Source organism: Macaca mulatta, chromosome 5 (assembly GCF_049350105.2).
Source record: "Macaca mulatta isolate MMU2019108-1 chromosome 5, T2T-MMU8v2.0, whole genome shotgun sequence".
Lineage (NCBI taxonomy): Eukaryota > Metazoa > Chordata > Mammalia > Primates > Cercopithecidae > Macaca > Macaca mulatta.
This window is the reverse complement of record NC_133410.1, coordinates 8,767,415-8,782,283: the sequence shown is the minus strand read 5'-3', so window position 1 is coordinate 8,782,283 and position 14,869 is coordinate 8,767,415. Positions and strand designations below refer to the sequence as shown.

The window sequence follows — 14,869 nt, the reverse complement described above, 5'->3', positions numbered from 1 at the left end:
CAGGTGTCTTAGTTCCATTTGGAGACATCAGCTCATTCCTGAGAAAAACCCTTTGAATGTCCAGAATGTGGGAATGTTTCCTTTCTTTCATACCCACTCAAGGACATAGGAAAATGCAGACTGTAGCTGGCTGGACCTTGTAAATACAAGAACATACACAGGATTAAAACTCTAATAGTTTAGAAACTGCAAGAATATTTTTGGTTTTCACATTTACTTGAAAAGTGGTGTGAAAACTCCCACTGGAGAGAAGTTCTATAAGTGAAGCTTTTCTAATTTGGAAAGCCTGACGCAAATTAATTATCGTGCAGTGCTTGAAAAAAATGTATGAAATGTTACACAAGTTACAAGTATATTGTTTTTATCAGTGGCTCATTCTTAAAGAGTCTTGAGAATAATGCATTTCACCTTGTTTTGCAGGGAAACCTTGAGGTGAGAGTTCTGTCAATGCTCTTTAAGCAGTAGTACTTGAATTTCATAGATAATGGTATTTTCTTAAGTTTGTTGGTAGAATTTTTGTCTATTCATCTGATAATGTGCTGGATTCATGGTTGAATTTTGATGTTTTTCTAATATGTAGGTAAGTTTAATTTTTTTATTTCATTATTACTATTTTTTTGAGATGGAGTCTCACTCTGTTGCCCAGACTGGAGTGTGGTGGTGTGATCTTGGCTCACTGCAACCTCCACCTCCTAGGTTTAAGCGATTCTCCTGCCTCAGCCTCCCAAGTAGCTGGGACTACAGGCGCCTGCCACTACGTCCAGCTAATTCTTTGTATTTTTAGTAGAAGCAGGGTTTTGCCATGTTGGCTAGGCTGGTCTTGAACTCCTGACCTTATGATTTGCCTGCCTCGGCTTCCCAAAGTGCTGAGATTACAGGCATGAGCCACCGCGCCCGGCCAGGTAAGTTTCATTTGTATGTATTGCCCTGTGATTAATGGACCAGTGAATAATGATTGTGAATTGTTGGGATTGTCTTACTAGCCTCATTTGACAAATTTTGATTATCCCTTGTCCATTATACACATTCCACCTTTTTTTTTTTTTAAAGGAAAAACTACTCTTGATGTAAAGATGTTTATTTTTTGCTAATAATGAGTTGGTATTAATTCCTAAGTACATAAACTTTACCATAGAGTATCATCTCGTGAGTTCTTTGCATCTTTTGCCCTTTATTCTTTATTATTTTTGTCTGTTATTTGGATCGTTCATTTTGAATGAAGGAGAGAACTGTGATAGGACAATATGTTGTAACCAATCTGAGGGAGGAAGCATGCAGTCTGTCAGTCACATATGATAGTGTTGGGCTTTTCATCGATGCCTTTGGTACTGTAGTAGATAGTATTACACCATTATGGTATTATAATTTATATATTGTATTTTACAGTATTACAGTCTTACCAGTCAGTGTCACATGATTCAGTTCCCTACCAGCCAACAGACAAACCAATCATATACTCCTGTAGGAACAAAGGAGATTCATTGGCCAGGCGTGGTGTCTCACGCCTGTAATCCCAGCACTTAGGGAGGCCAAGGCAGGCGGATCACGAGGTCAGGAGATCGAGACCATCCTGGCTAACACGGTGAAACCCCGTCTCTACTAAAAATACAAAAAATTAGCCGGGCATGGTGGGCGCCTGTAGTCCCAGCTTCTAGGGAGGCTGAGGCAGGAGAATGGCGTGAAGTCCGGAGACAGAGCTTGCAGTGAGCCGAGATCACACCCCTGCACTCCAGGAAGGGTGACAGAGCGAGATTCTGTCTCCAAAAAAAAAAAAAAAAAAAAGGAACATCCTCACTTTTTTAATGCGAAACCACTCTCTGCTCCCAAGTTAATCCCTGTTTGGGCCTGTGGGAGCTTACACCATCCTCCTACATGTAATTAATAACTGATGTCTGGCTTATCTGTTTAGTAATAGATGTTATGTGTTAGTGCCAGTAAACGTAGGGTGCTAATTCCTTCCTCACCAGTGGGGTGCATGAGACGCTATTGAAACCATTGGCAACGCAACACAAAACGAATGGACCAGCCCTCATACAGGACACCTGCTCAACTTGACCTACCTGATGTCGGCTGACAGTTCCGAAACACATCAGCAGTCACCTGGGTCAGAACCGTGAGCTGACGATGGGCCTTCCCTTTGTTCTGCACAGTGTTTTGTGGTCTTCAGCTGTTGTCATCTTCTCCCACACTAAAATGCTGTCATCTCCTAGACATGAATGTTTAGTTGCACCCCAGCATGACATTTGGCCTGTGCTTAGCGGGCAGTTTTGAGGCCCTGGCTTATTAATGCACAAAAGCACAGCACATAAGCCGACACTTATGTCCTAATTAGCAAGAATCAGGCTGTATCTCTGTAGTCCCTGCACCTACTCTGGTCACCATCTCTGTATGCTTAGGGCAGTCATGTGAACATTATTAGTTATTGTACACTCCAAGACAATAGTTATTATGTAGGCAGAAGTAGTGGCCTTGTTTGTTTCTTGTGCTGCTGCTCCCCTTGCTTCTGTCCCGTACACCCTCCTGATGAGGTGTACATCTATGGTGCCTCACGGTTCAGGCACTGATGAGTAAAGACAATGGGAAGAAAGAGTTTGCTATTAGCCCCTACCGAAGCATATGAAGAAGCATCTCAGCTGGTTTCATTGAAAAATTCCTAGCCAGTGTGTGGGCTTTTCTTATCACTGCTGCTTATCAGCATGTCAAAAGTCTAATCTTCGGACTGCAAGTCTTGCCGGCCTTAGACATAATGGCCTTACTGCATGTGGAGCTAACCCCAGGAAGATGGAGTGACACTCTTTGGAGGATTAGGTGGTCTCCTCCAATGTGGCTTGATGGGCTCCTGAACTCTTTACTTTAACCGTGCAGAGAGTCCACACTGCCAGTGATCATGTGCCACAACTCTATAGATGTAGAAACTCAAAATATTCAAAACATTCTGAAACAGTTTCCATTGAAAGGGAAGAGAAAAGCAGTCAGGTGCCACTCTCTGGTCAAGAGAACTAGTAGATGGCTCACAAGAACACTCTGTCGCTACTGTCTGTGCCTCTGTCACCACAAATATCCTGATCCTTCAGTTTTAAGGGTGTAGGGCCATTTTCCTCCCTTTCTTACTGGTAGTTCTCAAGATAACTGTATGATATGCTGGGAAGGCAATATCCTGATAATCAGGTGACATTGGTCAGAACAGCCCAGGCTCTGTTATAGTCCCTGCTCGAAACAATGGCCTTTAACGCTTGTGTCCAGCAAACCACATCCTGGGAGAAAACCCAAGGTGGGCTGCTTTCTGGGGTCCCTCAGTTGTAGTGCAAGTGAAGCATTTACAGTCAAAACTCCATCCATCTGCTCTGGGTAGCCTTCCTGATCTTGTGGTAGCGGTTCATATTGAATCCTAGACCTCTGTTGTCTTTTGTTTGCTATTTGTAAGTAATAAATTCACTTCATGGGATTTATGTATGAATGTGTTTGGTCTCATTGTACTCAGGAACAACGGCACCCATTGCACAGTGAACCCGCTTCATAATTGGTGAAACTACCTATGGCCCCCTTGTGCCACAGCAAGGAGGTTAATTCAGCCAAACATAAACTTCATGTTTGTAAAACCTTGTAGCACAATTATTACCATGTGGGAGACCTTTAACAATTGTGATGCTGATTTGAAGAACTCTGAAGGAAGAAATTTACACAAATGGGTTGGGTACATGGGAGTCCCTCCTAACTTAAAGCAACCCTTACTCCCCTCCACTTAAAAAGAGTGGAGAGGCTGGGCGCGGTGGCTCAGGCCTGTAATCTGAGCACTTTGGTAGACCAAGGTGGGCAGATCACAAGGTCAGGGATTCAAGACCAGCCTGATCAACATGGGGAAGCCACATCTCTACTAAAAATACAAAAATTAGCCGGGCGTGGTGGCGGGCACCTGTAATCCCAACTACTTGGGAGGCTGAGGCAGGAGAATCGCTTGAACCTGGGAGGTGGAGGTTGCAGTGAGTCGAGACCATGCCACTGCACTCCAGCCTGGGTGACAGGGCAAAACTCTGTCTCAGGAAAAAAAAAAAAAAAGTGGATAAGAACTGAAACAGGTTTAAAATCTCACCTAATTGGAAATGCAAAGTTTACAAAAATAATATTTAAAATAAAAGGTTAAGTGAGTGCTCATTGAATTTTATGCCTCCACAAAATAGGTTGCGAATTAACTTCCACGTTTGTTGAAAGCCACCTAAGTTGGGCAGCCTCCGTGTCTGAAGTTCACATGTGGCTCAAATAAGAATTATACCTGGGGATATCCCGAAGTTTAAATATGGTATCCCCTATAATATTATGAGGAATTACTGTACATAAAACAGGTTGTCTTCCTTTAACTCTGAAAATCATATTATCTTGCCTAAATTCTCCATAACGCATCGCTCTGCAGTATCCTATAGTGGACATATGTTTCCTGACCAATGAGCACTAAAATTAAGTGTGTGCAACTCACCTATGTTCTTATCGAAATGGAAATCCCCGAATCCCACCAGTTAGAATAACATGACAGAATGGCAGATTTTTGGAACCTATAAGTTTTCTGTAAGGTTATTAGGTATTGATTCCATTTTATTAATAGATATAAATATATTTAGATGACCTATTTCTCCTGTGTTTTAGCATTAATAGATTGTGTCTTTTAATTCATCCAGTTGGTCTAAGTTACAAGTTTGTGGGTTATGGAGATTGTAATATTCTTTATTATTTTCTCATCCATGGGCTCTCTAATATAAAGGCCTCTCTTAATTCTTATATTTTTAGGTTGGTGCAAAAGTAATTGTGGTTTTGGACCATGAATTTTAAATTTTTATAACTAGGCTGCAGCACATCTTTATTAATCAAAATAGAACCCATTACAATGGGCTGGTCGCAGTGGCTCACGCCTGTAATCCCAGCACTTTGGGAGGCTGAGGCGGGCGGATCAGGAGTTCAGGAGTTTGAGACCAGCCTGACCAACATGGTGAAATCCCGTCTCTACTAAAAAGACAAAAATTAGCCAGGCATGGTGGCATGTGCCTGTAATCCCAGCTACTCAAGAGGCTGAGGCAGGAGAATCTCTTGAACCCAGGAGGCAGAGGTTGCAGTGAGCCGAGATTGCACCTTTGCACTCTGGCCTGGGCGACAGAGTGAGATTCTGTCTAAAAAAAAAAACCAAAAAACCATTACAATGAACACATTTTTGCCAAGGAGAAATAAACTTGTTTATTCCGTGCTTTCAGGGTTCGATGAGCTCTTGGAAAGCGTTTTCTGCATCCTGCTGGTTGTGTAAGTGTTTTCCCTGCAAAACGTTGTCAAGATGCTTAAATGGTAGGTGGTTGGCGAGAGGGCAGATGAATATGGCAGCTGAGGTAAAACTTCATGGCCCAGTTTATTCAACTTTGAAGCCCTGGTTGTATGACGTGTGGTCAGGCGTTGTGGAGAACTGGGCCTTCCTGTTGACCAGTGCCGGCTCCAGGTGCTGCAGTTTTCCATGCGTCTCATCGAACGGCTTGGCATACTTCTCAGATGTAATGATTTCACCAGGATTCAAAAACTGTAGCGGATCAGAAGAACGGCAGCTGACCACCACACAGTGACCATGACCTTTTTTTGGTGCAAGTTTGACTTTGGGAAGTGGTTTGGAGCTTCTTCTCAGTCCAACCACTGAGCTGGCTGTTGTATGGAATCCACTTTTCGTGGCATGTCACAATCTGATCAAGAAATGGTTCATTGTTGTTTCATAGAATAAGAGAAGATGACACTTCAAAAGGACGCATTTTAAACTATTTGGTCAGCTCATGAGGCACCCACTTATCAAGCTTTTTCAACTTTCCAGTTGGCTTCAAATGCCAGATGACCATAGAAGGGTCGACATTCAGTTCTTCGCCAACTTCTCATGTGGCTGTAAGAGGATCGAATTCAGTGGTTGCTCTCAATTGGTCGTTATCAACTTCCGGTGGCTGCCCACTATGCTCCTCATCTTCAAGGCTCTCGTCTCCTTTGCAAAACTTCTTGAACCACTGCGCTGTACATTAGTTAGCAGTTCCTGGGCCAAATGCGTTGATGTTGTGAGTTGTCTCCCCTGCTTTCGGACCCATTTTGAACTCGAATAAGAAAGTCGCTTGAATTGGCTTTTTGTCTGACATCATTTCCATAGTCTAAAATAAATAAGTAATAAGTCATTAGCAAAAAAAAAAAAAAAAAGAAAGAAAGAAAAAGGCAAGAAATGCCCGTTAAAATGATGAATAACATAACCACACTTATTTAAGAAGGTATTCCATTATCAAACAGCAAATTCCAAGAATGCTAAAACTGCCATTACTTTTGTACTCACCTTATAGTAATTTGTGTGATTTCTTTTTTTCTTTGTTAGCCTGGCTTGATAGTGACCAATTTTGTTGATCTTTATGAAGAAACGGCTATTGTTCTATTGAGTTCTTCTGTTGATTTTCTGTTTTCAGTGCCATTGACTTGTCATCTTGTTTTTATTTCTTTTGAGTGAATTTGGCTTATATTGTTCTTTTTCTTTTTCTTTTTTCTTTTTTTTTTTTGACTTAGTCTCGCTCTTTCGCCCAGGTGACCTCGCTCTCTCGCACGAGGTCAGGAGATCGAGACCATCCTGTCTAACACGGTGAAACCCCGTCTCTACTAAAAATACAAGACATTAGCCAGACGTGGTGGCAGGTGCCTGTAGTCCCAGCTACTCGGGAGGCTGAGGCAGGAGAATAGCATGAACCCAGGAGTTGGAAATTGCAGTGAGTCGAGATCGTGCCACTGCACTCCAGCATGGGTGACAGAGCAAGATTCCGTCTCAAGACAAAAAAACAAACATATTTGCTGGGCAAGGTGGTGCATGCCTGTAATCTTAGCTATTCGGGAGGCTGAGGCAGGAGAATTGCTTGAACCGGGACCCGGGACGCAGAGGTTGCGGTGAGCCGAGATCATGCCACTGCACTCCAGCGTGGGCTACAGAGCGAGACTCTCTCTCTCTCAAAAAAAAAAAAAAAAAAATATATATATATATATATATATATATACACACACACACACACACACATATTTACATATATATAAATATATGTATATATACACACATATATATATATATTTGAAGTATTATCCAATGAGAGCAGGTGTTCCAGAAGACCTCATTTAAATACAGAATCTGAATGGGGGCCCATGTCACACCTGCCATTTTTTCATCTTTGCAGCTGGGCATTTCTCCTCTTCTCTGCTGGACTCTGCTGTTTCCCACAAGGTGTTCAGAGAGTCTGCCCTGAATCCTACAACCAGGAGATGAGAAGCACAGAGTGACACCAGCAGGAGAACATAAAGATGTGGTGACAGTTGTCCTCCTCCTGCAGAGTCCAGAGCCGTGCACTCCTACCGCTGGTGCCCTAGCTAAGCCTGGGGGCCAGCATGCCCGATGATAGTCTGAGAGTGCTGCAGTCAGGGTCCCCACAATGGACACCCAGCCTGTGCCCTTGCACTCTGCACGAGCGTGGCCATTGTCACCTCAGAGCCCCTGGGTACAGAGCAATGCATCCTACCAGAGCTGCATGTGAGGAAGGACCACGTGAGTCCCGCGAAAGAGCTGAGGCCCTGCAGGGGGAGGTGGCCAGGACCGAGACCTGATGCCTGTGTGGAGAATCGTCTGTGGGTGTGAGTGGCACTGTGGGGTCAGTGCCCGGGTTCTGCTGCTCCCCCTCCTCAAAGATCAGGGCCCGAGCAGGGGCTGGCGTGTGTGTGGCACCTGGAACTGCAGGGCCACCACCCCTGTGTGAGGCCGTCATGGGGACCTGAACACAGTGTCGTCTGCCACCCATCCATTGACCCCAATCCCAGGCCAGCTTCTGCCAAGGTGAGAGGGTGGAATTTGGAAGGTGGGTGTAAGCTGAAGCCTGTCCCCCAGAGGCTGACATACAGTGGTGACACACTCTGTGTGGGGGAAAGAAAGAGAGATCAGACTGTTCTTGTGTCTTACGTAGAAAGATGAAGACATAAAGTCCATTTTGATCTGTACTAAGAAAAATTCTTCTGCCTTGAGATGCTGTTAATCTGTAACCCCAGCCCCAGCCCTGTGCTCACAGAAGCATGTGCTGTATTGACTCAAGGTTGAATGGATTTAGAGCTGTGCAGGATGTGCCTTAGTGAAAATGTGTTTGCAGGCAGTATGCTTGGTAAAAGTCATCGCCATTCTCCAGTGTCGAGTACCCAGGGACACAGTGCACTGCGGAAAGCCTCAGGGACCTCTGCCCAAGAAAGCCTGGGTATTGTCCAAGGTTTCTCCCCACTAACGCAGCCTGAGATATGGCCTCTTTGGAAAGGAAAGCACTGACCATCCCCCAGCCCGACCCCCGTAAAGGGTCTGTGCTGAGAAGGATTAGTGGAAGAGGAGGCCTTTTTGCAGTTGATATAGGAGGAAGGCATCTGTCTCCTGCTCATCCCTGGGAATGGAATGTCTCGGGGTAAAACCTGACCATACATTCTATTTACTGAGATAGGAGAAAACCGCCTTACGGCTGGAGGCGAGACATGCTGGCGGCAATACTGCTCTTCACTGCACGGAGATGTTGGTGTAAAGTCAAACATCAATCTGGCCGACGTGCACATCGAGGCACAGCACCTTTCCTTACACTTATTGATGACACAGAGTCCTTTGCTCACACGTTTTCCTCCTGACCCTCTCCCCACCAGTACCCTGTAGTCCTGCCACATCCCCCTTGCCGAGATAGTAGAGATAGTGATCAATAAATACTGAGGGAACTCCAGAGACCAGTGTCGGTGAGCATCCTCCGTATGCTGAGCGCAGGCACCCTGGGCCCACTTTTCTTCCTCTATACTTTGTCTCTGTGTCTTATTTCTTTTCTCAGTCTCTTGTCTCCGTCTTTTGAGAAATATCCACAGGTGTGGAGGGGCAGTCCCCCTTCACTCTGATGCCACCCTTGCCCTCACCTAGCTCTCTCATACCTGGGATTCTAGGGGGTCTGCCCCAGGGTTGCATGCCCACTGCCAACCAGAGGTGAGCACGTCGATGCCTCCCGGATGTGGGGCTACTGGTGGTCAAGGCCTGGCAGTATGTGGAGGGTCTTCTCAGAGGGGCCATGGGGCCAGGGAATGGGATGGGGCGCTAACTCCACCCTGCACAGGAACCGCAGCCCCCAGCCAAGCCGGCCCAAGTATTCCAGGTGCTGTCCACCCCGCATGCACACGGCCAGGCTCCAGGTGGCCTGGCAGAGAGGGATGGCCTGGTGGGCAGCTGAGAAGCCAGAATGGAGGGGGCGTGCACTGCCATCCACAGTCTGGCAGCCAGGAGCAGGGAGGCTGTGGCCTGGTGAGCCAGGGGGATTGGGGAAGGGCAGGCAGCCCAGTGGGCCTGATTTACCAGTGAGTGAGCTGTGGGCGGAGCCGCTCCTGGCTGAGGGCTGGGGTTGGGGCAGTCTGTTAGGACCTCCTGGGCTCCAGGCTGCCAGCTGCCTGCCCAGGGTCTGAATGTCCTACTGTGGCCTGTTTCCTCACCTGGCCCAGAGAATTAGGCAAGGTAATCCCAGTAAGCCCTCATTAGCTTGCCTATCCTCCAGGTCTTTTTGATTTCTTTTTTCTCTTCTTTGTTATGAAACTCTGGAGAATTGTCCTCCAGCCTGTCTTCAGCTGGGGAGGTGGAAAGGCTGGACCTTGCCGTAGGCTTCAGGGCCCCTTCTGGGTGCCCCCTCCTCCTAGGGTTTTTAAAAGCATGTACTTAGCAACATACCCTGTACCTGAGAGAGCTGCGGAGAACCTCCTGCGTGTCCAAACCAGCATACTTTATTCCCTGACCCCAGGCCCTCATCACACCCCAAAGCCCAAATCCTTTCAGGTGGCCAGCTTCAGACAAGAGTCTGAACTCAATGCTTGTTTTCTAGGGTCTGCACAGGCCCGTATGATGGGGCTACCTCCATTCTACCCCTGTGCCTCCCCCGATCCATTAGGGGCCTCAATTTCAGTGATCCCTAACTGGGAACAAGGTTCCCCAGGCAGGGAATGCAGCCCTCCCCGGGATGCTGGCCTGGCCATGTCCCAATGGACATCAGTCCTGGAGCAAGAGGTCCAAGGCAGGGAGTTTCACCCCCCATTTGACCAGGTGTGGTGACCTTTCTGGGCTCCTAGCCTTCAAGATGGGATTTTTACACTGCGCCATAGTGGGGGAAACTGAGGCACAGGGCCGGTGAGCGGTAAAGAAAGAAAACCTCTGTGACTAGGAAACGTGTCCCTTGCCCAGCACAGTCGCTCCAGGATAGCACCCTTTGGGATGTACCGCTGAGCTGTTCTTGGCACATGGCATGGCACTGTGGTGGAGGTCAGCAGCTTGTGGAGTTGGGGGTGGGGGTGCTGGCAGGAGCAGGTAATTTTGGACCCACCATGGGGAGGAAGGGGACATTGCCCCTTTCCCCACACCTTAGCCACAGCAGGAATTTTCTTCTCTGATGTGTGTGGGCACCCATGCCTATGTGAGTGTAGGTGCGTCCTCCCCTTTTGTTGATGAAGAACCTTCCTGCCACCGTTGGGGTGGGTATGGGCACCACGTGTGCCTGGCAGCAGGGTGGGGCCTGTGGAGGCTTGGCTACTATATGTCCCACGGCCACCTCCCCAGGGGAAGCAGACCCTGTGCCCTTCGTGCCCCTCATACCCAGTCCCTCACATTCGTCACTTGGCATCCCCCTGCCTGATTCTCCCAACTCAGCCCCTGCCAGGTTTCTCCAGGCCCTGTGGGCCCTGGGATGGGATCAAAGGAGGCAGCAACTGTGCTGCCTGCCTCTTCGTGAAGTCATGGATCCCTGGCCGCTACTGGCATCTGCGGGCAGGGTCGGTGGGGAGGTCAGGGGTCAGCTTTTCCACTCCCCAGCCTGCACTGGCTAAACCACCAGGTGTAACTGGCCTGGAGGCTGATCTGTGTCCTCTACAGTCCCTTGATGCATTATATTGAAGCCAATCCTTGTGTGAATGACATGACCTGTTGTTACTGCCCAGATCAAACCAGAACCAACGGACTGCTGCACTTGGGCCCAGAGCCTGGGGCTGAGGCTGCCATGAGCACCCTGTTCTCTGCCTTCTGGGGTCCCCAGGAAGCTCCTAGGACTGAATGATCCCCACAAAACACAGTGGCCAGGATGGGGGGCCTGGAGGTCACTCCCCCGCCCCTGCCACCACAACCAAGAGGCCCCCATGGAGGTTGGCGCTGAGTTGTGGGTCCCTGTGGAATGCAGGCTCCCACGAATACTTCAGGGGATGAGCATGGGTCCTCCTGGCTGATGGGAGCCTGGTGGGCACTGGGTGTGTGGAGCCTGTGTAGGTGAGTTGGACAGCACTGGGCCTAGCCAGAGAGCCAGGGACTGCTGTGGCCAAAGTGGGCAGCAATATGTTGCCAGAACAAAACTACAGTGCAACCATCCCAGCTGGTAGGGAGAAGGAGGCCTGCCTAGCAGGACCATCCACCGCTGTCCTAGCCCCAAGCCCAGACTGCCTGCCTGTACTGGACATTGCCTGGTCCAGGAGGCCTGGGCATGATGGTCAGGTGGTGTGTCCCTGGGTTCCAGGCCGTGGTGGTCCCTTGGGAGCTGAGCATCCTCTGGGCAGAAGGAGGGCCTGCGGTCCGCAGTTTGCATCTGTCCCTGGGGGTGTGACCCCACCCCAGCTTCTCAGCCCGCACGGGGATGTGGCCAGGGCTCCTCACCTGCTCTGTGGCTCCAGCTCTGATCAGCTCATTGGTGACTCTGACAGCTTCCTCCCCAAAGCTTGGGTCCTCCTCCGTGGGAATGGGGTGTCCCAGTCCCCCTGCAGGCAGGAACCCACCCCCAGCTCCTCTGGTGGGCCCTCCTGGGCTTTCTTACCTACTGGCTTGTGAGACCCGGTTGGCCAAACTTGGTGTCCTATTTTTATTTTGGCCTTTTTCTTGGTGTGTGTTTTCTGTGACTACTGCTGTGTAGAACCTCTATATGAGTTTTAGGTAGAGAATCTTGCCCACCCAGAGGTCCCCCGCCCCAGAGAGCCTCCACTTCGGCCCCCCCGGGCTGGTCCTGCCTGTGCTCCGCTTGGTGTGAATGTTGAGTGTGATGGATCCACACGGCTGCTTGACCCTCCATCTCCTTCCTTCTTGTTGCTGAGGCCGGTTCTGTTCTCTCTTTCTCCACCTGAGCTGCACTTGAAGCCAAGATGAACGATGAGAAGTGGTTGCTACGAAGGACCCTCCTGCAGCAAATCCGCTGTGAGGAGGCTGCACTGGCCCAGCCTGTCATTTCCTTCTCTAAGCTCATTCCAGAGGTCGGCCAGGGGCAGCCTGTCCGTGCCTGCTCTTGTGGCCCGTGAATCAAGAGTGGATTTTACATTTCCAAATGGTTGAACAAATAAACAAATAACACTTCATGACACTAAGAAGTTTCCATGTCCATAAGTAAAGTTTGATGGGGGTGCAGCCATGCCCATCTCTTCACAGGCCACCTGCAGAAGGCTGCTGTGGTGTAGCCATGGCAGAGTTGCATCCTTGAGGCAAAGATCAGTTGGCAAAGTTGAAAATACTGACTCCTGGCTCTTCAGGAAAACAGTTTCCAGTCCCTGGTTTAAGGGCTGTGTGGCAGGACCCCAGGATCTTGGTCAGATTGTTCCTCACTCAGGGCCTGCTGTGGCCTTCGCTAGTATGTCTGCAAAGTCTGTGTGCTATGGTGCCTCTCATGGGGGGGTTGAGCTCTGTCGTACTAGATTTCAGGGTGTCTGCCTCATGGTCATCTGTCTCACCAACAGAGACCCTGTGGCCAGATTCAAACTAGCAGGAGCAGTTGGTCTTTGGCAGCAGGGATACCTTAGAGCTGAGCTGCCACCCACCCTGAGGTGGTCCCATGACACCCACTGTCTGGGTCAAGGTTGGGGCAGGGCTGGTGTCCTGAACTGCCGTACGATGTGGATCGTAATAGCCAGGGGGAAAGGGGGTTGCTATTACTCCCCATATCGCGGGGGTTGCCTCACTCCCTGCAATGTGGATGGTAATAGCCAATTACTCCCCCCTGCAGTGCGTGTCCAGTATTAGCAGTCTCTTTTGTTCAGGATATTAGGAACAATTTCACAGGTTGTGTATACACAGCCTGCGATCAGAGAACAAATACCATAATCTGCACCTCCGGATATTAGGAAAGATATCACACAAGAGTGTACACATTTTGGGAGATTTGGGGTAATGTCGTCCTGTGTTTCCCTGAATATTGGCAGACATATCACAGGGCAGCTGTATGCCCACTACTCTCTTGGCAGGAACATCATACTTTACCTACTGAAAATTAGGAGCAATATCACAGACTGGGTGTCAAGCCACTGTCATATTGGAAGTAATATCATGCTCTCCCCCACAAGTTATGAGGAACAAAATCACAGGGGGGTGTGTACCTTCTCTTGTTGTGGGAGTAGTATCACCATCTCTTCCTTTAGATGACAGGAACAATATCACAGGGTGGGTGTACACCCCGTGTGTTTTTGGAAGCAATGTCATTCTCTCTTCTTCTAGGTTTTATGATTCATATCACAGGTGGGGTGTACACCCCTTGTTATTTTGGATGGAATCTCATCCTCTTTCAACCTGTATCTTTAGAACAATATCCCATGGGGGCTGTCCATCCCTTCAATATTGGTAGGAATGCCACCTTCTCCTCTCCTGGATGTCAGAAACAAGATCACAGGAGGGGTATACACACTTTGCAATATTGGTAGTAATATCACCTCTCCCCTGTGGTTATTAAGGACAAAATCCCAGGGTGGCTGTATGGTTCCTACTTTATTGGGAGTAATATCATCCACTCACCTGCTGGATAAGAGGAACCATATCACTGAAGAGGTGTCCACCCCCTTCGATATTGTCAGCCATGTCATCTTCTTCCCGCCTGGGAATTAGGAACGATACTCCAGGGGTATCGTCCAGCTTCTTTTCCGCTGGATATTACAAACTATATCACAGGGGTGTGTGCGCCTTCTGGGATATTGGGAGTACTATCAGCCTCCACCCCGCTGCATATTAGGAACAATATACAGGGGCAGGGTGGTTACACCCCTGCGATATTGAGAGCAATATTCTTCTCTTTCCCCTGTGCAGTAGGAACTACATCAAAGGGGTCTGTCCACCTTCTGTGATATTGGGATTAATGTTATCCTCTCCCCCACTGAATGTCAAAATCAATATCACAGAAGGGTGTACACCCCCTGCGATATGGCCAGTAATATCATCGTCTCTACCTTTGGATATTAGGAACAACATCACAGAGGGTGTGTACACTCCCCTGCGATATTGGGCATAATGTTATCCTCTCTTCCCCTGGATATTAGGAACGATATCCCTGGTGGTGGGGGGTGGAGTACATAAAGAACAACATCACTGGGTGGGTGTACACCCCCTTCGATACTGGGTGTGGTATCATTCTCTCTTCCCTAGGATATTAAGAACAATATCACAGGAGGGGTGTACAACCTCTGCGATATTGGGAGTAATATCATCCTCTCCCCCTGAATATAAGAAACAATATCACAGGAGGATGTACACCCCGTGTGATATTGGGAGTCCTATCATTTCCTCTCCCTCTGGATATTCGGAACAATATCACACTGGTGGGTGTGTACACACCCTGCAATATTGTCACTAGTATCATCGTCTCCCTCCCAGGATATAGGGAACAATATCACATGGGAGTGTGCACCACCTGCAATATTGGGAGTAATATCTTCCTCTCCCCTGCTGGCTATTAGGAACAATGTCACAGAAGGGGTGTACACCCCCTGCTCTATTGGGAGTGATACCGTCCCCTACGTCCCTGGATATTAGGAACAATATCACTAGGGAGTGTACAATTCCTGCAATATT

At 48.3% G+C, this 14,869-nt stretch overlaps 1 long non-coding RNA gene across 1 annotated transcript; it reads left to right on the top strand.

The window, feature by feature from the left end:
• Positions 1–696: 696 nt before the first annotated feature.
• LOC144341121 (uncharacterized) lies at positions 697–3,451 on the top strand. Its single transcript, XR_013417765.1, has 2 exons — positions 697–902; positions 1,968–3,451. It is a non-coding gene; the product is annotated as an uncharacterized LOC144341121 (long non-coding RNA).
• The last annotated feature ends 11,418 nt before the right edge of the window (positions 3,452–14,869 follow it).